The 27,994-nt window shown below is 45.0% G+C and overlaps 1 long non-coding RNA gene across 2 annotated transcripts in view; it reads right to left on the reverse strand.

Moving 5' to 3' along the window:
- LOC137331174 (uncharacterized) overlaps positions 1-27,994 on the reverse strand; it is a 564,227-nt gene that overhangs the window by 236,500 nt on the left and 299,733 nt on the right. The window contains exon 1 of one of the 2 annotated variants that reach the window (XR_010965384.1): positions 1,928-1,986. The exons of the other annotated variant lie outside the window; for it this stretch is intronic. This is a non-coding gene — a long non-coding RNA (uncharacterized lncRNA). Of the gene's footprint in view, positions 1-1,927; positions 1,987-27,994 lie in introns of those variants that run through there. 2 annotated transcript variants of the gene reach the window in all.

The raw sequence follows: 27,994 nt of genomic DNA on the forward strand, positions 1-27,994 counted from the left end.
ACATGGACAAAAAAGCTGAATTCCAGAGGTGAGGTGAGAGTGACTGCCCTTGACATCAAGGCAACATTTGACAGAGTGTGGCACCAAGGAGCCCTAGTAAAATTGAAGTCAATGGGAATCAGGGGGAAAACTCTACAGTGGCTGGCGTTATACCTAGCACAAAGGAAGATGGTAGTGGTTGTTGGAGGCCAATCATCTCAGCACCAGGACACTGCTGCAGGAGTTCCTCAGGGCAGTGTCCTGGGCCCAACCATCTTCAGCTGCTTCATCAATGACCTTCCCTCCATCATAAGGTCAGAAATGGGGATGTTCGCTGATGATTACACAGTGTTCAATTCCATTTACAACCCCTCAGATAATGAAGCAGTCAGTGTCTGCAAGCAGCAAGACCTGGACAACATCCAGGCTTGGGCTGATAAGTGGCAAGTAACATTCGTGCCAGACAAGTGCCAAGCAATGACCACCTCCAACAAGAGAGCGTCTAACCACCTCCCCTTGACATTCAATGGCATTACCATCGCCAAATCCCCCACAATCAACATCCTGGGGGTCACCATTGACCAGAAACTTAACCGGACCAGCCGTATAAATACTGTGGCTACAAGAGCAGGTCAGAGGCTGGGTATTCTGCGGCCAGTGACTCACATCCTGACTCCCCAAAGCCTTTCCACCATTTACAAGGCACAAGTCAGGAGTGTGATGGAATACTCTCCACTTGCCTGGATGAGTGCAGCTCCAACAACACTCAAGAAGCTCGACACCATCCAGGACAAAGCAGCCCACTTGATTGGCACCCCATCCACCACCCTAAACATTCACTCCCTTCACCACCGGCGCACTGTGGCTGCAGTGTGTACCATCCACAGGATGCACTGCAGCAACTCGCCAAGGCTTTTTCGACAGCACCTCCCAAACCCACGACCTTTACCACCTAGAAAGATGAGGGCAGCAGGCACATGGTAACAACATCACCTGAACGTTCCCCTCCAAGTCACACACCTTCCCGACTTGGAAATATATCGCCATTCCTTCATCGTCGCTGGGTCAAAATCCTGGAACTCCCCACGTAACAGCACTGTGGGAGAACCTTCACCACATGGACTCCAGCGGTTCAAGAAGGCGGCTCACCACCACCTTCTCAAGGGCAATTAGGGATGGGCAATAAATGCTGGCCTCGCCAGCGACGCCCACATCCCATGAACAATTTTTTTAAAAATCAACTTTAAAGAAAGATCATGGGGGTAATTTTCAACTTCACGGGCAGGGTGGTGACCTGGCGGAGCAGAGCTGAGCACCCGCCCATTGTAGAATCCACACGATTTTGACTCCATTGATTACAATGGAATGGAAACCATGTGGAAGATGCCCTTTGTCAGGTTACTACCTGGGCAGTGAGATTCAAAATAATCCGCAATGCATTCCCCTATGGTCATTCAGATCAACAGATTCTGTTGGATAGAAGTAATATTTTGATAAACTATTTTTTGAAAAAATCAATATGCTTCCCATGACAGAAACCAAAACTGGTATTTATAATTTTAAGAGCCAGCAATATATGCAAAAACCCAGGGTCAATAAGGCCATATCGCCAACAGGGCAGGAAGAATTAAAAACAAACGAACAGTCAGATATATTAGTCAAGAGCCATCGGTGCTAGTGGCAAAAGGAGGGTAAGGCATTTAAAAATGTATTTTAATGGATGGAGCCAACAGAGCTGGAGAAAATTAAAAGAAGCAGCCAGCTTTATTGGGCAAAACAGGCTACTGAACTGGGCTTCGGCCAGTGGAGCCAGTGAGGCCTGCAGAGAGGAGCTACGGCACAACATTTGGGTTGGTGATTTAGAAAATTATTTGAACACTGAATCACAGGCTGGAGAGTTATATTTGGCAACTTTTGGAATAATTTAAATATAAAGTCACAAACTCACTGGCAATTTGTGAAGCAAAGCCTGCAGACTTTTTGATGAGTCTCTGGCAGAGGCGGAGTGGCTGGGAGACAGAAGCTCCGACAGCGCCACCAATGGTGGGATGTCTGTAAGTACAGTTTGACGGACCCTGCTGTGTGCACTCATGCTGATATGTTCATGTAATGGCTGCTTTTATTTCAGACTCTCTGGAACATTCTGTGTGCATATAACTTTCACCCTTAAGAGACCCTGAAGTGTAATTGCTCCAAATAGTTTTCCTCCCATTAGGGGCCCTCTAGTGTTCAATTAACAATATGCAAGTCCAATGCATATCACTTTCCCCCCTCAGAATTTCAAGGTGACAATAACCATCTCCAAGAATAAGACTGGTTTACAGTTAAAAAAAATGGGCCAGAACATGCACACAGCTTGAGAAAACTTCAAAATGGAGGAAGTTGATGTCGCAGACCCCGCAGTAAGTATATTCGTTCCGTTCTGTATGTCAGTGTAAATAAAAATGTAACTTTTTATAAAAAGCCAAGCAAATAATTGAATTTAATTAAAAGAGACAGAAGTTAAACGTAAAAAAAAATTAATTTACATTTTTTTAAAATGAAATGATCAAAAGATATTACATTAAGACAAAATATGACATTCCACATTTTTAAAAATTAACTTTTAGTTGTTTCGCATTTTTAGTCATCGCGCTTTTAAAAAGTGGCGGAGACCTGGTATTTTTCAGCGTACCTTGTGGTGGCGTAAGTATTTTCGTTCCAGCTGGGCAGATGGGTAAGTTTACGATTTTTGAATGATTTCAGTGATTGTAGTGTAGCGTGCCCCTTTAATTCGCAGCTGTCAAACCGCTGGCGAACCAATAGGAACAAGTTCACAATTTCCGGGTTTTAGTGCGCACGTACGCATTTGTGAACTTGCTTCATCGATTCGCCAGCGGAGAGAGAGGACGCCATTCCGAAGTGAATAAGTTCTGCCCCAATACATTAAATAAAGAAATTCAGCAACGTCATCATGCAATAAAGTGATATAAAAAAACCATAGCACTCTCCTGGTAATAAGCAGGGAAGATGGGATATGCCAACAGTAGAATCATAATATACTATGATACTAGTAGTATACCGACTATGATACTATAATGTAAACCACTTTATCTACAATTCCAAAACATTTTGGAGGTTTCCTTAACCTTTGAGGATACCTTCAAATAGGTTTGATAATGGGTGAGCTGGGAACAACAACAGGAGCAGCACATGGTGACTTCTCAGGTTTGGTTTCAAGACCATTGGGTTTAACAACTTTCTTCAGAGACTGTCCTGAAGCATTCACTCCGCCTGAAGGAGCATGAACAACATCGTGGGAGGTGGTTAGTTCATTGTACATAGGAATAGGTGAAACATCTGAAGCTTTCTGAGAAGGTTTAACAACTACCTCCTTAGGTGGAAAAGGGATTGGTGGTTGGTCACACTCAGTTTAGTAAATCAAAGGCAGTAAACCAATGCATTAATCCTTATGATGCTTCCACCAAAACTAAAAAAGGAACAACTTCAATTTCTGCTCAGTAATGCCAACACTCCATTTTCTCACATTCCCACAGAAATCAGGACAGAAAACTCTTTCTCCCATGCAATATTGCTTCAAAGTTGGCGATCCAGCCTAATGAAGTTTCAACATTGATGTTTCCAAGTCAGGTTTAACCACAGGCATGCTCAGCTTGCCCAGTCACTGTAGTTAATTTTTTTGATTATACTCTCACACTCCTTTTGAGCACAGGGCATCACCCTGCGTTTCGCCCCATCTTTCACATTACGTTGGATTTGGATACCCTTTGCCATACCAAGTTCCAGACTGAATAAGGACTTGTATTCTTCCATGAGTACATCCACTGATCTTGGAGTGGTGATCTTCTTAACACTGGCCCAGTTTAACTTCAGACTACGAAGCCAATCTTGACCCATCAACGAGGGACCTTTGGCCTTACCCACAATTACAGACAATTGTTTTGTCTGATTTTCGTATTTCACTTGGGCTTTTATCCCCCAAGGCTGACAACGAGTGTCCAGAATAACTTTTCAGCAAAATGTCATTTATTGTGGGGCAATTTTCCGAAATCTTTCCTCATATACTTGTGCAAACATAATAGTTACCGCAGCCCCAGTGTCCAATTCAAATTCACATTTTACACAATTTTGAGTTGCCCCTTTCCTGTAATGGAATGCACAGGAAAACACATCTTTTCTCCATCCTATCACCTTGTGGTATGGTTTCTTCCTTAGGTTCCTCATCGGAATCGATGTAATGGACACTGGATTTTTGTCTTTTCTTCTGTCGATTCCTCGCGGTGATATATATATATGGTCTTCATTTCTTCTCCCCGCCTCTAATCTAGCAGCACCTGATAGTTTCTGGCAACAGTTTGGACATTTAACCTCCTTGAAAAAAAAAACGTCTAGATAAATATTTTTTTTAAACCACACCTTCAATATGGTGGAGCAACTCTGTTCATTCCAAAGCTGTTGGACTCTGTGACATGTAAGTCAATGGCAAGCCTGACAGCAGTCTCCATCCCAAGTGCTATTTCGAGAGCTCTCACAGACATGAGTTATCTTCTCGCATCAGTTTCCTCTGTATCAACATTTCCTTCAAACCACAGTCAAAGTGGCCTCTTATTGCGTCGTCGAGAAACCAGCCAAAGTCACATGTTTCTGCCAGTTTCCTCAGTTCTACTATAAACCAAGAAATACTTTCAACGTCTCTTTGCTTCCTCTGGTTAAACCTGAACCGTTTCGCAATAATGAGTAGCTTTGGGTTCATATACTCTTTGACCACCTGGACTATCTCCTCATATGTTTTGTCTTTAGGCTAGGCAGGAGCAATCAGATTCTTAATCAATTTATATATTGCCAATCCGTAGATAGTAAGGCAAAACTGCTCTCTTTTTCACATCCATTGTAAATTTATTTGCATCAAAACAAAAATTAAGGGTTTCCACATACTCCAGCTAGATCCTGTTCAGTACTCTTTAAATTTATGATATTATGAATAATTAATGACAAGAATGACCACTACCAAAGTAACCAAGATGTCCAATATTTGATCTTTGTAACAATGTGTTCTCCATTATCCTGGTTGCCAAACGTTATATCCGCTAAACACTTAAGTTGATGTGGTAACGTAATGACTGCTTTTATTTCAGACTCTCTGGAACATTCTTTCTGGATATAACATGCTCCACAAGAGGAGACCCTGGAGTGTAATTGGCACAGTATGGTTGCTCCTATCAAGGGGACCCATCATGTTACATAAAATTTACAGCACAGAAACAGGCCATTCAGCTCAACAGGTCTATGCCGGTGTTGAAACTCCACACGAGCCTCCCCCCACCTTACTTCACCTAACTCTACCAGCGTAACAACAAACAACAACAACAACAACTTGCATTTATAAAGCGCCTTTAACATAGCAAAATGTCCCAAGGCGCTTCACATGAGCGTTATCAAATAAAATTTGACACCGAGCCACATAAGGCGGTATTAGGACAGGTAACCAAAAGCTTGGTTAAAGAGGTAGGTTTTAAGGAGTGTCTTAAAAGGAGGAGAGAGAGGCAGAGAGGTTTAAGGAGGGAATTCCAGAGCTTAGGGCCTAGGCAGCTGAAGGCACGGCTGCCAATGATGGAGCGATGAAAATCAGGGATACGCAAGAGGCAAGAATTGGAGGAGCGCAGAGATATAGGAGGGTTTTAGGGCTGGAGGAGGTTACAATGATAGTGAGGGGTGAGGCCATGGAGGAATTTGAAAACCAGGATGAAAATTTTAAAATCGAGGTGTTCCCGGACTGGGAGCCAATGTAAGTCAGTGAGCACAGGGATGATGGGAGAACGAGACTTGATGCGAGTTAGGGCACGGGTAGCAGAGTTTTGGATGAGCTCAAGTTTCTGGAGGGTGGAAGATGGGGAGGCCAGCCAGGAGAGCATTGGAATAGTTGAGTCTCGAGGTAACAAAAGCATGGATGAGTGTTTCAGCAGCAGATGGGCTGAGGCAGGGGAGGAGATGGGCGATGTTACGGAGGTGGAAGTAGGCAGTCTTGGTGACTAAGCAGATATATGAAGGAACCTTCTATTCTTTTCTCCCTCTTGTACTTATCTTGCTTCCCCTTAAATGCATCTGTGGTATTCGCCTCAACTACTCCTTGTGGTAGCAAGTTCCACATTCTAATCACTCTCTGGAAGAAGGAGGGATGCAATCATATTGATGGGAAAACACGAACTGGCATTCCACCCACTAATTATAAATACGTGAGCCCACTGATCTCCCCACCCAAATTCTTGCTTTGCATTCCCAGCATGCAAAGCACTATAATGGGAATGCCAATTTGTAGAATCTACCCCAACATTTAATGGCATGTTGCATCCCTCACCGTTAAGACATGGCGGTGCAAATCACAACATGAAATTATACACCAAGTGTCTCTCCCCTCCAAAATGAATACATAAACGCACGTCAATATTCAGAATATAAACATTATACCACACCTGCCATTCTCAGAACAGGAAAAAGCTCCTCCTTTTTGTGGGTTAAATGAACTGAATGAGGATGAACAATTAACAGGGCAATACAGACAGCCTCTCAATTCAAATTACCTGACAGCCCATTTCTATTGGGGAATTGCTGGTAGTGGAAACACTTCTCTCGTATACTCTCATTCTCTAGGCTCCAAATTCACCTTGTTAACACTTTGGAGAAATACTGCGATGTGGAGATGCCGGTGATGGACTGGGGTGGACAAATGTAAGGAATCTTACAACACCAGGTTATAGTCCAACATTTTAATTTGAAAATCACAAGCTTTCGGAGCTTACCTCCTTTGTCAGGCGAGTGAAGGGTTCTAAAAACGCATAGCATATATTAGGCTGGGAGACGATCACAGCAATCAAAGGTGTCGTTGGTGTTCAGACAGGTTAGCCACCGAAAACATTACATCCCAGTATACTGAATACGCAATGGGTCAGATTACAAAGACAAAGACAGAGAGAGAAAAAGAGACCCGAAAGGCAGAGAGAGAGAGAATGTCCAGTTGTATTAAAAACAGATAGCTTTTGTTCGCTGGTGGGGTTATGTGTAGCGTGACATGAACCCAAGATCCCGGTTGAGGCCGTCCTCATGGGTGCGGAACTTGGCTATCAATTTCTGCTCGACGATTTTGCGTTGTCGTGTGTCTCGAAGGCCGCCTTGGAGAACGCTTACCCGAAGATCAGTGGCTGAATGTCCTTGACTGCAGAAGTGCTCCCTGACTGGGAGGGAACCCTCCTGTCTGGCGATTGTTGCGCGGTGTCCGTTCATCCATTGTCGCAGTGTCTGCATGGTCTCGCCAATGTACCATGCTCCGGGGAATCCTTTCCTGCAACGTATGAGGTAGACAACGTTGGCCGAGTCCCAGGAGTATGAACCATGTACCTGGTGGGTGGTGTCCTCTCGTGTGATGGTGGTATCTGTGTCGATGATCTGGCATGTCTTGCAGAGGTTGCCGTGGCAGGGTCGTGTGGTGTTGTGGACGCTGTTCTCCTGAAAGCCGGGTAATTTGCTGCGAACAATGGTCTGTTTGAGGTTGGGTGGCTGTTTGAAGGCGAGTAGTGGAGGCGTGGGGATGGCCTTAGCGAGGTGTTCATCGTCATCGATGACATGTTGAAGACTGCGGAGAACATGGCGTAGTTTCTCCGTTCCGGGGAAGTACTGGACGACGAAGGGTACTCTGTTGGTTGCGTCCCGTGTTTGTCTTCTGAGGAGGTCTATGCGATTTTTTGCTGTGGCCCGTCGGAACTGTCGATCGACGAGTCGGGTGTCATATCCCGTTCTTACGAGGGCGTCTGTAGGTGTCCATCGCGTTCCTCCTCCTCTGAGCAGATCCTGTGTATTGGCAGGGCCTGTCCATAGGGGATGGCCTCTTTGACGTGGTTAGGGTGGAAGCTGGAGAAGTGGAGCATCGTGAGGTTGTCCGTGGGTTTGCGGTAGAGTGAGGTGCTGAGATGCCCGTCTTTGATGGAGATTCGTACGTCCAAGAAAGAAACCGATTCTGAGGAGTAGTCCATGGTGAGTTTGATGGTGGGATGGAACTTGTTGATGTTATCGTGTAGTCTCTTCAGTGATTCTTCGCCGTGGGTCCATAGGAAGAAAATGTTGTCGATGTATCTGGTGTATAGCGTTGGTTGGAGGTCCTGTGCAGTGAAGAATTCGTGCTCGAACTTGTGCATGAAAATGTTGGCGTATTGGGGTGTGAATTTGGTCCCCATGGCTGTTCCGTGTGTTTGGGTAAAGAACTGGTTATCGAAGGTGAAGACATTGTGATCCAGGATGAAGCGGATGAGTTGTAGGATGACGTCTGGAGATTGGCTGTTGTTGGTGTTGAGTACTGAGGCTATTGCAGCGATGCCGTCATCGTGGGGGATACTGGTGTAGAGTGCCGAGACGCCCATCGTGGTGAGAAGTGTTCCTGATTCAACTGGTCCGTGGATGCTGAGTTTTTGGAGGAAGTCTGTAGTGTCGCGACAGAAGCTGGGGGTTCCCTGTATGATGGGTTTCAGGATGCCCTCGACGTATCCAGAGAGGTTCTCACACAGGGTTCCGTTGCCTGATATGATAGGACGTCCGGGTGTGTTGGCTTTGTGTATCTTTGGGAGGCAGTAGAAGTCTCCCACGTGGGGAGTACGTGGGATGAGAGCGCATAGAATGCTTTGAAGGTCTGGAACGAAGGTCTTGATCAGTTTGTTGAGCTGGTGGGTGTGCTCTTTGGTCGGATCTGCGGGTAACCGTTTGTAGTGTTCCTGGTTGTCCAGTTGTCGGTATGCTTCTTTGCAATAGTCCGTTCTGTTCTGTATGACGATGGCTCCTCCTTTGTCCGCTGGTTTGATGACGATGTTGCGGTTGGTCTTGAGAGCGTCGATGGCGTTGCGTTGTGCTCGGGTGACATTCTGGACTGTCTTGTGAGTGCGGCTGATGAATCTGGCGTTGACGCATCTCCTGACAACTTGAGCATACATGTCAAGCTTAGGGCAGCGACCCTCCGGAGGAGTCCAGTTTGCAAGTAAGCAGATTTTCTCGTTACTGTCTCAAAGTTAATCCTTCAACAATAACTTCCGCGTGATTCGGGCCCAAGTGAGTATTCAACAAGTTTTAATATTGACTTACAACAGAATTGCACTACAGCTGTCTTCAACATTACATTAAATGACAGGCAATTAATACAACCTGGTTTCCGTGGTCTCAAGGTGATCAAGCTCGACCCCCGTAGGCTGCCTCTTGTCTATGGACCTCCAACTGTCTTGAGAGGTCTAACTTTTGGGAGGGAGCATGCCCTATCTTTATACTATTCGGCTGCTTTGTTCTGCATGTAAGCATCTGTGTCCTTATCTCCTAGTTGTTAATTATCCCGCTGTGCCTGACACTATGCTAACAACTCAAGATGAGCTGTTTTGTGTAGCGTAACTAGTCACCCCAACCTTCATCTCTGTTTTGTAAACTGTTTGTTCCTCTTAGGAATGCATAGGTCCTTGGTTACCACATCCTTTATTTGGGTGCAGACTCTCTCATGACCTCGCTCCCATTCGCATCGCTCTTTTGCCCGGATGCCATACTCGACCATGCTTCTATTAAACCATATTATTACACTGTAGCAAATTGTACACGCACACAAATCTTCCACATGCAGCTGCAACAGAATTATTCTAGCTTTGATTTACCTGTGTAGGCCGTGTAGGTAACTTATTTAGGATCAGAATTGCATTGTATATTTAATAGAGAGCCATCTGTTGAAATCTCTCAATTTGTACAGAGCTGTTAAATCACATCACAATCTATGAGCAAGCAGTTTATCACTGTGATTATTCACACACCAGGGCATGGAACTTTCATTGACCTTTTAGCTATTCCTGGTGCTGCCACTCATCTACGTTCACTTATAGCAAGGTAAATGTATTTATCATTGAAACAAGTGATGCTGTTCATTGTGCAGGCCTTTGATTCATTTGGTTGCCAATTTGAATCAGTTACTACCTTACCAAATGTGATTATCACGATTGTTAACCCTACTCTTCTCATAAATAATTTGTAGCTTTTGCTGATCTTCCTGAATTAATTCATGATGGGGACTCTCTAGAAGTGCATGAATTCTTTTAGAAAAACAGATCAAGTCCCACGTGGTGTCAGCTTCCACGTGTATGCCTTTGACACCGAGCTCTACTTCTTCACTGCACCTGTGCTAGTCGACTACTTGTCCGACATCCACTCTTGGATAAACAAAGCCATCACCTTCAGCACCCACCACAAACTTCATACCCATGCCACAGAATCCATCCCCCTCCTGACCATTGCCTTCGGCTGAGTCAGACTTCACAACCTTGGTGTCCTGTTAAGTACTAGGACCACTGCTTTTCTTGATATGTATTAATGGCTTGACCTTGGGTGTACAGGGCATAATTTCAAAATTTGCAGATGACACAAAACTTGGAAGTGTAGTAAACAGTGAGGAGGAGAGTGATAGACCTCAAGAGAATATAGACAGGCTGGTGGAATGGGCGGACCATGGCAGATGAAATTTAATGCAGAAAAGTGCAAAGTGATGCATTTTGGCAAGAAGAACGAGGAGAGGCAATATAAACTAAAGGGTACAATTCTAAAGGGGGTGCAAGAACAGAGGGAGCTGGAGTATATGTGCACAAATCTTTGAAGGTGGCGGGACAGGTTGAGAAAGCGGTTAAAAAAAACATACAGGATCCTGGGCTTTATAAATAGAGGCACTGAGTCCAAAAGCAAGGAAGTTATGTTGAATCTTTATAAAACACTGGTTAGGCCACAACTGGAGTATTGTGTCCAATTCTGGGCACTGCACTTTAGGAAGGATGTGAAAGCCTTAGAGAGGGTGCAGAAAAGATTTACTAGAATGGTTCCAGGGATGAGGGACTTCAGTTGCGTGGATAGACTGGAGTGGGGTTGTTCTCCTTAGAGCAGAGAAGGTTGAGAGGAGATTTGATAGAAGGGTTTACAATCTTGAAGGGTTTAGATAAAGTAAATAAAGAGAAACTGTTCCCATTGGCAGAAGGATCGAGAACCAGAGGACACAGATTTAAGGTGATTGGCAAAAGAAGCAAAGACGACATGAGGAAAAACGTTTTTACACAGCGACTAATTATGATCTGGAATGCGCTGCCTGCACGGGTGGTGGAAGAAGATTCAATCGTGGCTTTCAAAAAGGAATTGGATAAATACTTAAAGGGAAAATATTTGCAGGGCTACGGGGAAAGAGCGGGGGAATCGGACTAACTGGATTGCTCTTACAAGAACCAGCACGGGCTTGATGGGCTGAATGGCCTCCTTTTGTGCTGTAACCATTCTATGATTCTCCAATTCTAACCCTGAACTGAGCTTCTGACTCTATATCACCACCATCATGAAGATCAATTGGTCCCTCAACACCTAAAGTTTAAAATTTGCATCACTTATGCTTAAATCGAATCATTGTCTTGCCCCGATTATCACGGTAACCATCTTTCAGCTCTAACCCCCAACCGAAATTTTCCGTTCCGTTCACTCAAACCTTTTGTGCAGCTGCCTCCCTTAACCCCATCATCGGTAGCTGTGCCTTCAGATTTCTAGGTTCCGCTCGCTGAATTCCGTCCCTCTCCTCCTTTAAGACCCTCCTTAAACCCCAACTATTCGACCAAACTATTAGCCACCACTAATCTCCCTTTCTTTGACTCTGTAGAGCGCCTTGGGATGTTTTTGCATGTTAAAGATGACAAAAATGCAAATGATTAGTCTTGTGTGTCCAATAAAATATGGCGATTGATTTAATCAAAGCTTTCTTGTAATTGAGGCAATGAGATATAAATTTGTTTTAGGTAATAGAGCAGAATGGGCAATAGTGAAATGACAGCCCGTTTCGCACTCTGTCCAATTTTCTTTTCTAATTGACTTCACGTGTTAAATAGTGTACACTATAATCAAGTTATGACCTGTCCAACACACTGAGAAGGCTGGGTCTAGCTACGCTGGCCGAGCAGGATGTCCTGTCCAGCTGAACCTTCCCCCCCCCCCCCACCTGTCCCAGGTGGAGAAGTTCCTGAGGAGGAACCCCTTCGACCACAAGGCCGTCAGACAGTGGTCGACACAAATCGTCCTGCGAGTCCTGCAAGGAAAGGAGAGGGTCGACTCGATCAGGCTTTTCCCTGATCAGACAGTCGATGCCATTTAATAATATACCTCAACGCCAGAACTGACCAACAGGCACCAGGATGTAGCCTGGATGGTGGTGAGAAGGGCCCACCCAGTGCAGTGCTTCCTACACGCACAGAATCTCAGCACCACCGTGGGCTGCCCTCGAGGCTGCGGCGGGGAGGAGACCGTCGTCCACCTTCTGATGGACTGCCTCTTCGCACAGAAGGTGTGGAGAGAGATGCATTGGTATCTGTCCCAGTTCACCCCCAACAGCTCAGCAACACAGGATGCTGTGCTCTACAGGCAGTTCCCCAGCACGCACACCGAGACAGATATCACCTGCGGCTAGAAGCCCATCAACTCGGTGAAGGAGGCCCTTTGGTCCGCCTGAAACATGCTGGTTTTCCAGCTAAAGGAGCTGTCCACGACCGAGTGTTGCCGACTGGCACACTCCAAGGTCCAGAAGTACGTGCTGCGGGACGCACTCAAGCGAGGTGCGACCAACACAAAGGCTCTATGGGGAAAGGCCAGTGTGTAAGGCCATCCCACCTTGTATTGTACGGAATGTATTAGAAAATATCTACTGTGCTTTTTAAAAATTGTAACAATGAGATCATAGTCTATACAACCTGTACTGTATTGCTTTGAACTGCTGTGCTGCATTTTGTGTCCTCTATTTGAACTGTGTCTCAACCATGTGTATCTTCAAATTTTATGCAATAAAGTATGTTTTGAAATAAAAGTCTGTGAAGATTCCATCAGCCGAAGTTAATGAAATTAGCCACAGGTCATTTTTAAAAACATTGGAATCACGTCAGTTGAATGCCATCATTCAGCGCAGGGAGGTAACAACTGTGCACAAAGGTTGTTCCAAGAAAGGGACCCTCAGGAATTTGTTTTGGGCGACAGGCCTTATTGACCTAAATTCTCCTTGAAGCATTCTCTGCTGCGACTGGTATTACAAATGTGCCTGATGCTGCATAACAAACATCTGCTTCATTCCTCAGAGGCAGGTCCTTTGTTACCTCATAGAAGGAATGATTAATATTCTCCGAAAAAGTTCTTAAAGTGACATCTGTTTTGTTGCATGTGCTATTAGTCTTTTCACAAAGCAGTCATTTGGCAGCACCTTACAATTCTGTATTATTTTTTTAATGGGGAAGGAGAAACCTTCATTATGATATCAGAGAACTCATACAATGGTTATTTTACCAGACCAAGATTACAATGAGATATTCAGGTATAGTAATCATTCTGCTTAAACCTGCTGTCTCTTTTAGTAAACCAATTTTCTGCTGTTCAGACAGGTTCAGGTATTGAGATATAGCTGAAAGAAAATCAGAAAATGGTAGGAACACTTAGAATCATAGAAAGGTTACAGCACAGAAGGAGGCCATTCGACCCATCGAGTCCATGCCGGCTCTATGCAAGAGCAATTCAGCTATTCCCACTCCCGCACTACCCCTCCCCCCCCCATATCCCCGTAGCCCTGCAAATTTTTTCTTTTCAAGTACTTATCCAGTTCCCTTTTGAAGGCCATGATTGAATCTGCCTCAACCATCCCCTCAGGCAGTGCATTCCAGATCCTAACCACTCGCTGTGTAAAAAAGATTTTCCTCATGTCCTCTTTGGTTCTTTTGCCAATCACCTTAAATCTATGTCCTCTGGTTCTTGACCTTTCCGCCAATGAGAACAGTTTCTCTCTATCTACTTTGTCTAGACCCTTCATGATTTTGAATACCTCTATCAAATCTCCTCGCAACCTTCTCTGTTCCAAGGAGAACAACCCCAGCTTCTCCAGTCTATCCACATAACTAAAGTCCCTCATTCCTGGAATCGTTCTAGGAAATCTCTTCTGCACCCTCTCTAAGGCCTTCACATCTTTCCTAAAGTGCGGTGCCCAGAACTGGACACAATACTCCAGTTATGGCCGAACCAGTGTTTTATAAAGGTCATCATGACTTCCATACTTTTGTACTCTATGCCTCTATTTATAAAGCCCAGGATCCCGTATTCTTTTTTAACCGCTTTCTCAACCTGCCCTGCCACCTTCAAAGATTTGTGCACATATACCCCCAGATCTCTCTCTTCCTGTACCCCTTTTAGAGTTGTGCCCTCTAGTTTATATTGCCTCTCGTCATTCTTCCTACCGAAATGTATCACTTCGCATTTTCTGCGTTAAATTTCATCTGCCATGTGTCTGTCCATGCCACCACCTGTGTATATTCTCTTGAAGTCTATCACTATCCTCCTCACTGTTTATTAACCTTACAAGTTTTGTGTCATCTGCAAATTTTGAAATTGTGCCCTGTATACCCAAGTCCAAGTCATTAATATATATATATATAAAGAAAAGCAGTGGTCCCAGCACTGACTCCTGGGGAGCACCACTGTACACCTCCCTCCAGTCCAAAAAAAACCATTCACCACTACTCTCTGTTTCCTGTCCCTTCGCCAATTCTGTATCCATGCTGCTACTGTTATTCCATGGGCCACAATCTTGATGATAAGCCTACCATGCGGCACTTTATCAAAGTCCATATACACCACATCAACTGCATTGCCCTCATCGTCCCTCTCTGTTACCTCATCAAAAAACTCTATCAGGTTAGTTAAACATGATTTGCCTCTAACAAATCCGTGCTGGTTTTCCCTAATCAATCCACCCTCGTCCATGTGACTGTTAATTCTGTCCTGGGTTATCGTTTCTAATAGTTTTCCCACCACTGAGGTTAAACTGATTGGCCTGTAGTCGCCGGGTTTATCCTTACACCCTTTTTTGAACAAGGGTGTAACATTTGCAATTCTCCAGTCCTCTGGCACCACCCTCGTATCTACAGATGTTTGGAAGATTATGCCCAGTACCTCCGCAATTTCCACCCTTACTTCCCTCAGCAACCTAGGATGCATCCCATCCGGACCGGGTGACTTATCTACTTTAAGTACAGCTAGCCTTTCAAGAACCCCTTCTTTATCAATTTTTAGCCCATCTAGTATCTCAACTATATCTTCCTTTACTGAGACTTAACAAGTCAGTCAGCATCTGTAAAGAGAACAGATGCGTTAACATTTCAGGTGTAAACCCTTCATCAGAAATTACAAATGGACAGCATTTAAAAAGGGGAGGGGGAGGGAAAACTCACACACACACACACACACACACACACACACACACAATCTGTAAATAGCCTAGGTGGAAAACAGGAGATGGTGAAATGGCTGCAGTTGCATTAGAATGACAATATGAGGTATAATGAGAGGCATCAATAACACTTACAAGAAACAGAAAAATTGTGAATGGAGTGGTGGGGCATAACACAGATAGAAATGAAAGCATGAAAAACTGGCCAAGCAGAACAGGGTCCAGCTGCCTAGGAGCCTGGGAGAAGCAACAAGGCAGATTAACACAAATGGTTGTGTTCAACACTGGAATTATGCAAAGTGATTGCTGGGTGAACAGGTCATGCTGGGACATTTTCCTCTGAATCCATGCAGTCAATTCTGAAAGAACACTCAAGTTTGAAAGTCCATCAAAGTAGGACAGGGAAACTGTCCCGCTTTTTATATTGTTGTCTCTCATTCAGATTCCAGGATCCAGCTCACATCAATTATTCCATTAAATCCTGCAGAAAAAGGATTGAACAGCACAAAATGCCAGGAATCGGCTCACGGACAAGAACAACAACAACTTGCATCTATATAGCGCCTTTAACATCGTAAAACGTTCCAAGGCGCTTCACAGGAGTGTTACCAAAAGCTTGGTCAAAGAAGAGATGAGAGACACTGGGATTCCAAATTAAAAGGCCGACAAAAAAGCAGTTTCAGATGGGGGCCTGGAAATAATACATCACCTTCAAGGTCCAAATAATGTGGCAAAGCAATTAAAAAATAAATTGGGATATGGAGCAATGGAATACAGGTCTACGACATTCTGCTGATACTTTACAATACGCTGGTCAGACATCACTCCTGTTCAGTTTTGGTCACCATGCCACCTATACTTACATTTGAAAGGGTACAGAGAAAAACAACAATATGGATCCCAAGTGGAAAGGCAGCAAGTTGAGAGGCAACATTAAAAAAAACTCAAAGCTTTACAGTCTACAAAGCCAGTGGTTGGGAAGAGGGCAAATGTCAGTGTGGGATTATAAAAATGTTAAATGATCAAGTAGACCCAGATTATCACCTCTAAGAATGATAAAACAGAGTATGACAAAATTGAAATTAGTTGAAAGTAAATTTAGAAGAGATTTCAGAAAGGACTTCTTTCTTCGAAGGGTGATAACTGTTTGGAATTATCTGCCAGGTCAGGAAATGAAGGCTAAAATGTTGGGGTTAGAGTTTATTCCTCTTAATTCAAAGTCAAGTTATCTGATAATTCAAATGTTTGATACTAACTTGCCATTTTGCTGTGTTATTTATGTTGCTTAACTCAAACCACTGGATAATTCAAACATTTTTAGCACAAAAAACGAGTTTGAATTATCAGAAGTAAACTGTATTCAAAATACAATTGAATGACTTGACGGGAGAGTTAATACATTGGAGAGAAGGGCTTTCATAGGCCAAAGGCACTCTTCTCTGCCCTGACTTTTAATATGTTCAATTTCCTGAAATTATTTACCAACAGGTTTTACTAAGACAATTTCTCAACCCATTGACTCAATTTCAGTACATCCGAAATAATAGGGATGTTTCTTTCCTGCAAGCATGCTGGATCATAAGGATCAATACTGCGCAATGTTCAGTTATCCTGGGCTTTTTTCCCCCGAGCTCTGCACTGTAATACCTCCACAGATCTTCATTCAAAGCAGACCAAGTCTGAGCAATCATTGAAGCCCATACAATGTTAAAAGTAGCTGCTCAGAGGAGCTCTGGACTTAACCTTAGATGCTGCATCACAGACAGTGGGTTAAATTCCTAACCTGCTTGCTTTTAATCTGCATTGCTCCCAGACTAGTATTACAGTGAATTCATGTGGTCTTACAATCAACAATTCAAAGGGGGCACCCACTTTGGGGTTTTGAACTCCCTCACTTATGTGTGACGAAGGAGGAAGCCTCCGAAAGCTTGTGAATTTAAAATAAAATTGCTGGACTATAACTTGGTGTTGTAAAATTGTTCACTTATGTGTAGCAAGGCTAAAACCAGAAAAGCAACATTTTCTGGTGTGACCAGTTAAATGATTGTGATAGAAACAGACTTCTTAACACTATCTAGTTCAAATTGTACTTCTGATGAGATAGTGTATCATGTTTATGAGTCCATGATTCGATTGTTTCTTTTCTTAAATTGAGAATTCCCTCTATAAAGATCGGCTGTTGGAAATTTGTAAACGGTATTTCTCTGTTGTTCATTGAATAGGAAACAAACAAAAAACAAATTCCCCGCAGTGGCTCTGTGACTAGCCATATAGTGTGGAATGGAACTAAACAGAACAGGATGGACTTGGGTGCAGATAGAATTGTAGAATCTTACAGCACAGAAGGAGGCCCAACGTGCCTGTGCAGGCTCTTTGAAAGAACTATTCAATATGTCCCACTCCCCTGCCCATTCCCCACAGCCCTGCAAATGTCTCCTTTTTAAGTATATATCCAATTCCCTTTTGAAAATTATTATCGAATCTGCTTCCACCACTCTTTCATAACAACACGCTGAGTAAAAAAATGTCTCCTCATCTCCTTCCTGGCTTGTTTGCCAAATATCTTAACTCTGTGTCCTCAGGTTACTGACCCTTCTGCCAGCAGAAGGTCAAAAAGTGCTGAAAACCTGATAAACTGACAGGAAAGGGTAGAAGTAACTCAATAAGTCTGTTAGTATCTGAAGAGGGAAAAGATGGGCAAATGTTTATGGTAGAGTCTCCTCACAAAAAATAGAATTCTGATCAACAGTCTCTACTGAAGATATCACCTTGTCTTTTCTTCTTTTTGATGCTGTGTATTTCTAGCACTTTCTATTTTTATTTAAGGTCCCAGGCTCAATCCTTGCTTTGTGCTGAATTAGCTGTTGTCAGCTATGTTGGGGCGATAGGGGCATTGCAATTGTCCTGGATGGGGAACTGAAATCAGGAAAAAAAATCATCCAGTGACCCTCGATACACAGTGGAGGTAATTTTTACCCCCGAGATCAGGTGGGTAGTAAAAAATAGTTGATTCTTGGAGCGGGACCAGCATGCCCACTTCTGGGTTTAACCCAGGTGCATTAGGATGCGTGCGTGCAACAGAAATCCGGAAGTCCCGTTCCCACTTGAAGCCATCGGGCCAATACCTAAAGGGGCAATGTACCTCACTGTGATAGTTGAGGCATTTACATTTTTATATATTACAAATGTAAAATGCATTTAACTTCACCTGTTCGGGTTTCCCTTCGCTTCTGATTCACATCAGGTGAAAGCAGGCGGGAAGGGCCGGATCCATGAGGTGAGTGCCTTTATTGCACTGCTTGTGGACCAGGATGAGCGGGAGTGCTTCATCCAGCCCCAACAAGCTCACCTGGTGCAATCAGACCCCCGCGTTCTGCCGACCCTCCACCCCATAGTGGGCCCCCCCACCATTGGTGGACCTCCACCTGGATGGTGGACCCATCCCCCACTCCCAGCCAATGGCAGACTCTCTCCCCACCTCGTCGGCCGATATCCCTCCACAGCTCCGACTCCTCCCGGCCTCCGATCTTCTGGCGACCTGATCAGCTCCTAGACTCTGATGTCCTCCACAGCCCCCCAATGTCTTCCATGGCCCACGATCTCTCCCTCCCTCTGATTCCCGCCCAACAGCCAGCTAGCCCGTCAACCAGGCTGGCTGCTGGAAGTAAAATTTATTGCCCTCATTAAGGTCGCGATCACAGATTGTGACCCGCCAATTTAACTTCCGGGTTTCGCATCCAATTATCTTCCCCCCCCCACCACCCCCGCTCCCTTCCCGCCTCCAAGCTAAAATCATGCCCAACGTGTCTGTATCGATATTAGATGAGGACATGGTAGGGTCAGGTTTGGCTGAGAAATTCTCCACAGTAAAATTCGGAAAGAAAATTTATATCTTTAACATTATCAATTGAATTTGATAGTGAGTTGCTTCATATAGAGCACGTACTGTTTGCAGCAAGCCTTTCTTTCCTTGACAGAGAACTCTCATTTACATCTGATGCTTTATCACCTTCGTAATAACGCCCATCTCCGTCCGAGCCTCAGCCCATCTGCTGCTGAAACCCTCATCCATGCTTTTGTTGCATCCAGACTCGACTATTTCAATGCTCTCCTAGGCACCCTCCTATCTTCCACCCTCTGTGAACTTCGGCTCATCCACAATTCTGCTGCCCATATCCTAACTCGCACCAAGTCCCGTTCACCCATCACCCCTGTGCTCGCTGACTTACCTTGGATCTCGGTCCATCAATGCCTTGAATTTAAAATTCTCATCTTTGAGTTCAAATCCCTCCATGGCCTCGTCCCTCTCTATCCCTGTAACCTCCTCCAACCCTACAACCCACCGAGAACTCTGCGTTCATTCCAGTTGTGGCCTGTATGCATCCCCAATTTCTTTCGCCCCACCATTGGTGGCCGTGCCATAAGCTCTCTCGGTCCTAAGTTCGGGAATTTCCCAACCTAAGCCTCACTGCCTCTCTCTCCTCTTTTAAGATGCTCCTTAATACCTACTTCTTTGATCAAGCTTTTGGTCATCTGTCCTAATATCTCCTTTTGTCAAATTTTGTCTGATAATGCTGCTGGAGAGCACCTATAAATACAAGTTATTGTTATTGTCACATCTTCAGGAATCCCCAAATGCTTTTGCTGCTACCATTACTACCACGACTACTGCAACCACTATTACTTGCATTTATATTATACCTTTAACACAGAACAAATGTCAAAAAGGTGCTTCACAGAGGCAAATGGGAAAAAAATGGATGTCGAGCCAAAAAAGGAGATATCACTGAAGGGGTGGATTTTAAGGAGGACTTTTAAAAAGGAGACGGAGGTGGAAAGGTTTAAGGAGGGAAATTCAGAATTTGTGACTGAGGAAGCTGAATGGATGGCCATGAATCGTGGGGCAAAGGGAGGCAGGATACACAAGAGGCTGGAGTCAGAGAAACAGAGAATTATGGGGGAGGGTGGGGATGTTGTACCACTGGAGGAGGTTACAGAGATAGCGAAGGGCAAGGGCAATGAGAATTTTAAATTTCAGGCATTGGGGAACTGGGAGCCAATGTCAACATGGACAGGGGTGATGGGCGAGCGGGATGTGCTGTGGGATAGGATACAGGCAGCAGAGTTTTTGGAATGTGTAGGATGGGAAGCTGGTCAGGAAAGCATTTGAATAGTCAAGTCTGAGGATGATAAAGGCCTGAATGAGGGTTTCAGTGGCAGATGGGCTGAGGTAGGGACGGAGGCGGCGAGGTTACGGAAGTGGAAGAAAGTGGTTTTGTAATAGAGAGGATATCAAGTGAGCTCAGCTCAAGGTCGGATACGACACTGAGTCTTAGTCAGCCTGAAACAGTGGACAGAGAGGGGCATGGAATCAGTGGGGAGGGTACGGAGTTTGTGGCTGGGGCCTAAGATAATGGCTTTAGTCCTCCCAATGTTTAGCTGGAGGAAATTCCAGCTCATGCAATGAATTACTTTTTGAAGTGCAATCAATTGTTTTGCAGTCAAATACAGCAGCCAATTTGCAAACAGTAAGGTCACACAAACAGCAAATGGCCAGTTAATCTGAAAGATGGTAAGTTCAACAAAGCAATAAATGCTGCACCAGGATACCAGCCTAGGTTATATGCTCAGGTCCTGGAGTGGAATTTGAACCCATATTCTTCAGCCTCAGGCAGAAGCATTGCCAACTGAGGCAAGTCAACACTGACAACAACACTTGGGGAAACAGCAAAAGTCCACCTTATAAAACAAAGTAGGATAGAAGACAATATAAAATGAAATGATCAGGTGATGCCAAGTTTGAATGCCATGACTTCAGATGCAAACACATCATTTTATGCATTCATCATTGCAGCAACCCAATAATATTCTTCTTATTTAAGCATACTTTATTTGGATAGGATTTCAAAGATATTACACTGGAAACATTTCCAAACCTAACACTTCAACTGCAATTCCAGATTTCATTCTGCGTTAGCTAGTTCTCTGATGTGTGCTCAAGCCTTCTGCTGGAAGAACATCAATTTAATACTGAGCTGTTTCGTCTCGCATTAAATATAGCTGCAGCATCTGCTCAAGATCTTTAACATCTGTGGATATATTCATTGGATCAGATCTTGATGGACTTCAACCGCACAGCAAACTGTTATTTTGATTGCAGTGATCAAATATAACTTGATAGCTGTACAGTGGTGTTCGGCATGCTGGCTTCAAATCATTATTTTACCATTTCTCTCTAATAAGAGTGGAGAGAAAGACCTCATGGAAATAATTATTCCCCCTTCACCCCAAACAGCAAATTCTGTTTACTTTTAGCAAACAATTCTGTAAACTTCACTCGCTCAAGGAGCTCATTAATATTCATAAATGGGAGCTCGGGTAATTGGAACTACACCTACATCAATGTGGTTTTCAATGTTGCTTCTTTTCTATTCCACCTGCTTGAAGCTCCAGGACATGACTCATCGGTTACTGTATATAATGATGAAGGCGTCAATGATATCTCAATGAGAAATCAGTCACTATACTCATCTTTGTATCCCTACTTCAACATCTAACTCAGGAGTAGCCAACTTTTCAGAGCTCAAGGGTCGAAAAGAATTGTTCTGCCAAAGAACCACAACTGGGTCCTGGGACCAAAATTGGATCTCTGCTGTTGTCAGCTCCACACAAGGCAGGTCCTGCAGGTCCAGAAGTGCAGCCATCAACAGGCGAACCATTCACCTGCAATCCACGGCACTTGCTTTAAAGTGCTGCAAACTAAACTATGACCATGTATGTGCTTTGCCCTGTTCAATGAATACTTTCACAAAGATGAGCAATTCAAAAAAAAGCAAGCAATCACTTCTCCTCTAGAGAGCCAGTGCACTGCACGGTGAAGCACTGAGTCAAGAGGGAGATTTTCATGGAGATCTTCAATCAGATTTTTGAAATGTATTAAGTGCATGAGTTTCAACGAAGTTCACAATTTCCAAAGCAATCTTCACAATATGCTTCGGATTGAGATGGTTTTGACACTAACTGCTCTGAATGAATGATGTAATGAAATGTCCAGAATTTAAGAAAGCTGCCATCAGATTTACAAAGAGTCACTAACCCACTTTATGTGCCTAACATTGCTGGTGCCCCATCTGTAGCACTGACAGTAAGTTTCTGTAATGATAAAGCAGCTTTCTGACCAACAGACGTTATGGCTTCCTTGATATCCACAGCCCATGTTCAATTGTTCAGTGACACACTATCAACCAGTTTTTCCTTCATAGTGCAATCACCAGACAGAGCACAACTCTGTACAGCTAGTGGAGGCTTGTCCTTAGCATCACAAGACTTATCCAATGCAAGATTTAAACATGCCACTTCTGGAGGCTTGACTGCATTTGTTGTTCAACTTCATTGCTGAGATCTGATTTCCACACTGTGATGATATAGTTGGTTTCTCAGCACATTGTTATCTGGGCATCAGACACCAACAATATAATTGACATTTATTTTCACTAAAAGCACCCATCCAGTAAGGGTTTTTATTAACTGTGGGCAACATTCCATACAGCATGACACAAAGCTAGAGTCACAATTTTAGATATCGTGTAGTAAATTTAATGAAAACACCTTTCTGTTTTTCAAACTGATGTTATTATCTTCGCTTCGAAAGGATAAACCTCAGCACCCTTGGGAAAATCTGAGCAACAGGCTCACGGGGCTCGATTTTCAAGCTGAAGTGCGGGTGCGTTGGGGCTCCGAAAATTGGGAAATCCCGAGCGGGTGAGGAAACCGGCTCCAACCCGCCGACTTCTGGGTTCCCCACAGACGCGTCTGTGAGTGCGCGTGCCTCACAGGTGCGGAAGACCCACCGGCAATTAAAGCCGGTGGGATGATAGTTAACACAGTTATTTAGATAGTGTAACTATTTGAAGTAGTTAATTTCATGGTGATTGAGGCTGGGGACGATTTCGTTCAGCCTCAGTGTGTTTCCCGTGCTGTGGGAAACACTTCATGTTTTAGGAGATGTGTTTCAGCCAGCAGCCAGTTGGACATTGAAATGCTTGTTTGACAGATGGGGATAAAAGTTGAGTTATTACAGCAGGGCACTCTGTTCTTTCAGACAAACTATTGGCTGGGAAATCTGTGTGTTTAGACTGAAAATTCTTAGTTTCCACTCAGAATTGTTCTGTTGACACATATTTACCAAATTTTCGGACACCCTCAAACTGACACCATCATGATGGGGGGGGGCGCAATGGCTGCATTCACCACTACATCTGAGGACGAGCAACATCACCAGCCTCGCCAGGCACTTTGGCCACTTGAAGCTCCATAACACAGTGTTGTGCCACAAGCACCTGCACAAGACTACAGAGGGCAACATCAGAGAGAGCGACGTCGCAGGAGGCACTACCCTCGTGTGGAAAACCATAAAGAGATGCCTGACCATATTAACTTTCTAATACACCTAAACCATAAATGTGGACTTGACCATATTAATTTTCTAATACCCTTAAACCATAAAAAGAAGAAATGCATGATGGATAAGTTGACCATGTTAACTGACCAGCTGAATATAATAGAAAGCTTATGTTTTAGTTTCTCACCAAAGACACACAGAAGCACAATTGTCGAATTACTTCAAGTTCTCTCATGCTGATAACTGTCTGACTAACAGAAATGAATGACCATATAGCCTTGAGACTGAGTACAGAACTGATAATAAAGACAGTTTCTTAGGGGAAAAATACTTTCCCAGGACAGTGTTCAAAAATCACGAGGCAGTCATGAGGAACCAGAGGGTGGGTTCCCTATTTTGATTGACTAACCATTTGAACCAATAAAGAATGTACATGCACGCCCATATTCTACACAGGTAGGCGTTATTAATTAAACTGTATAAATGTGAACTGTTTCCTTTGTTCAGTGAAGAGGTTGTTCTGACCATTGTTCAGAGCACAGCTACCCATGTATACAAGTTTATTTTAATAAATTCTTACTTGTCTGAAAATAAGTGTTTGGAGTTAATGCATTGTATATAATTGGTAATTAAGTTTTCGACACTCGCCAGAGGGTCTACAGACCGAGGCTCAGCTTCCTGGACCTCTCTGAGGAGCAGTGCGTAAGGAGGCTCAGAGTGAGTCGCCAGGTGGCTACAGACATCTGCAGCCTCCTTCATGCCAAGCTGCTCTCGGCTGGGCAGAGTGGCATCTCATTACCTGTCGTTGTCAAAGTCACCACTGCCCTCAACTTCTTCGCCTCCGGATCATTCCAGGGTGCCACCGGGACATCGCCGGAGTCCTTCAGTTGTCTGCACACAAGTGTATAAGGCAGGTCACTGACGGCTTGTTCTGCAGGGCCTCGCAATACGTCAACTTCCCCATGGTTGACCTCAGCCAGATGAAGATGGCAGTGGGATTCCACCCTGTGGCTGATTTCCCACGAGTACAGGGTGCAATCGATTGCACCCATATAGCAATCCGACCACCTCCACACAAGCCAGGACTGTTCATCAACAGAAAGGGGTATCACTCCACCAACGCTCAGCTCGTTTGTGATCACCGGAAAAGATTTCTTCACATGTATGTGAGATTCCCTGGCAGCTGCCATGATTCTTTCATTCTGAGGGAATCCAATTTCCCGGGGCTCTTCTACACACCGAACAGCCTTAAGAGCTGGCTCCTCGGGGACAAGGGATACCACCTGCACACGTGGCTCATGGCACCTCTGAGAAACCCCATCACCGAGCAACACGTCGATACCGTCACCACACGGACTGCAGCAATTCAAGAAGGCGGCTCACCACCACCTTCTCAGGGGCAATTAGGGATGGGCAATAAATGCCGGCCTCGCCAGCGATGCCCACATCCCATGAACAAATAAATAAAAAGAAAACAACAGCCATATCGCCACCAGGTCTACAATTGAACATACAATAGAGCTTCTCAAGATGCAATTTAGGTGCCTCGATTGTTCTGGGGGAGCGCTTCAATATGCACCAGACATAGTGGGACTCATTGTAGTATTGTCTTGTGTCCTCAAGTGCTGCTTGAGGCGGCCCCATCCATATCTGCCATCCACATTGAGGAGGAGGCAGAGGAGAAAGAATCCATGGGCAGAGCAGTGGCTCACCTGGCTGCTCGTGAGGCCAGGCAGTCACTGATATGTGAATGGTTCTCCTAACATCAGAAAGTTTGAAGAGTCCAGTCCTCAGACCACCTGGAAAGAGCAGCGCTAACACCAGCGTCACCCCCGCCATGCACAAAACAATCCTCCAACTACACATACATCCACTGTAAAGTGACCCAATGGGCGGCATCAAGTGTCGCCGTTCATAGTGAAGCTCATGAAAGGCCCTATCACAAAAGCCAGTCAAGAATGGCCAAGACGTTGCAGTAGTGGTGAGAGTGATAACATTTAATATCAACATAACAAAAAACAAATATAAATGGAAAACATGACAGTCTGTCAGACACCCTTGCGCATACCCTTTGTGATCACAAATCCTTAGCCTTCCTCTTCCTACCGCTTCTACGTGGTGCATCCCCTGTGGCTGCAGCGGAGATAGTGGCAGGTTGCTCATGTTCATGCTCTGACTGCTTAGATGCATGCGGCCTGAGCCCTCTGGGGTTTGAAGACTGTGAGGGCCCCTCCAAAGACTGCTCCACCTGCACCTGGGCAAGGGCAGACTAGGCCACCTGGAGAGGAGGCAGCATTGCGGGTACTGGTTGAGAGGGGGGCAACGGGTGAGACGTGGGAGCGCTTTGAGTGGCGTCCCCACGCCCATGTCCCCTTTTGCCAACATCCTCCTTCTGGGCCAGGCCCATATCAATCTTACCACACTGCTGGAGAACAGTTTGGAAGACATGTGTAATGCCTTGTAAGGCCACTTCTAAAGTATCTGTCAGCAGAATGTTGTTTACCCTGAGTCCGAACAACCATTGTCAGTGCCTGAATGGACTCGTTTGTGAGCCGTGCTTGAAGCTCAACGGAGGTTGCCATTCTCTCCACCAGAGGCATTCCCGCACTTACCTGTACCGCCATTCCACTAATGCAGGAGTTGGACGACTATCCTCTGGACTATTGTGGAGAGTGTGTGTTGCACCTGTTCCAGTACCTTGCAAATGTGCTGCTATCTCTCCATCATCCTCCTTTTAAAGGATGGCCCCCAGGGTTCAGCATCTGCATCCAGCTGAGCAGAGCCTAGACAGGAGTGCGCCCACCGACGCGGAATCTTCACAGCTGCCCCTGCCACCAGTGTCTGCTCGTGCTCACTTGCGTGTGGTGATTCATCAGGTGCCAACCCAACTAACTGACTACTAGGACCCACCGAGGTGTGAATATCTGCGCTGGTGGATGGCTCGGTATGATGTGATGGTGTGCCCTCAGACACTGGAGCTCCTCTGAGGAATCGCCCTCTGCCGTCACCGCGGTCATTGAAGGTCCTGTAAGAGAACAGAAGGCAATATTAAGCATCATCAGAGATGTGTCATGTTGCGATGAGCATACTGAGGTGTTGAACATTGCAAGCATTGTTAATATCAATTCATGTTGTGTGTGATGAATGTTAAAGTTGTGTCACCAGACGTTTGTGGGGTGCCAGTCTTGGCGTCCCCGACGGACAGGTACCAGAGGGTGCGGCTGATCTCCAGGGCCTCCTGCTCCGCATCTGTGAGGACCACTATTTGTTGTGGCTCTCCTCCAGTCCTCGCCCTCTCACGTGCATTTTGCGGTCTCTTTTCCTAGAACGGGAGAAAGTACAGACGTGTGAGTGAGTGATGGTGACGTGGCCAACCGAAGAATGCATTGGTTTGGGTGAGGCTGACCGTGAAAGGGAAACATCAGAGGGTGAGTATGAGACATAGCCATCACAATGGATCAGGATTGGGGTGAGTGGTAGTAGTAGGGTCACAAATGGGGAGGTGGGGAAGTACTCAGCAAGTGAAGGTAAGTTAAGGGTGAGCCTTAAGTGGGTGTGAGGAGTGATATGATGGAGTAGTCTTGGCAGTACAGAATGAGTTGGGGGAGGGGGGGTGCGGTGTGATGTGGAACATGGAATGCAGGAGAATCGGTAAGTGTACTCACTTTTGTTGACCTAGTTAGGCCATTGAAACGCTTCCTGCACTGGATCCATGTGCGGAGGACGTTGCTGCTCCTGGTGACCTCCTCTGCCACCTCAAGCCAGGCCTTCTTGGTGTCAGAGGCAGGACACTTCCACCCATCCGCAGGGTAAAACACTTCCCTCCTCCTTCTCACCCCGGCCAGCAGTTGCTGCAGTGAGGCATCATTAAATCTTGGAGCAGCCTTGCCCCTGTGCTGCTCCATTGTGCCTTTTTGGTCTTTGCTGCAGCAAAAGCCTTTGGAGCAATGGTCCTTTAAATAGAGCCGCTCCAGCTGACAGCCCGTCATGCAGGTGCGCAGTCCGCCCACAGCGCAGCTTTCGGATGGCAAACCAGAAAGCCACGTTAAGGTCCACCAATTAACTCGCGATCGCGTGGGAAACGGTAAGATTTTATTAGTCGGGTTACCTGCGCGTCCTTTGGCCCCCCCCACCCCGACCTCAAGCTGCCATCCTGCCACCATTTGCAAATCGAGCCCACGGTTTGTGCTGTGATGACGGGGGATTTGAATGGAGACAGCCTGCCATGAGAAAGAAGGTTTTCCATTGTACCCTTTTATAAAACAAATAGGAAAGCTAAGAATAAGTGATTCTCATCCTCGTACATTCTTTTCTCTTACATTTTTCTG

Source organism: Heptranchias perlo, chromosome 13 (genome assembly GCF_035084215.1).
Source record: "Heptranchias perlo isolate sHepPer1 chromosome 13, sHepPer1.hap1, whole genome shotgun sequence".
NCBI classification, from domain to species: domain Eukaryota; kingdom Metazoa; phylum Chordata; class Chondrichthyes; order Hexanchiformes; family Hexanchidae; genus Heptranchias; species Heptranchias perlo.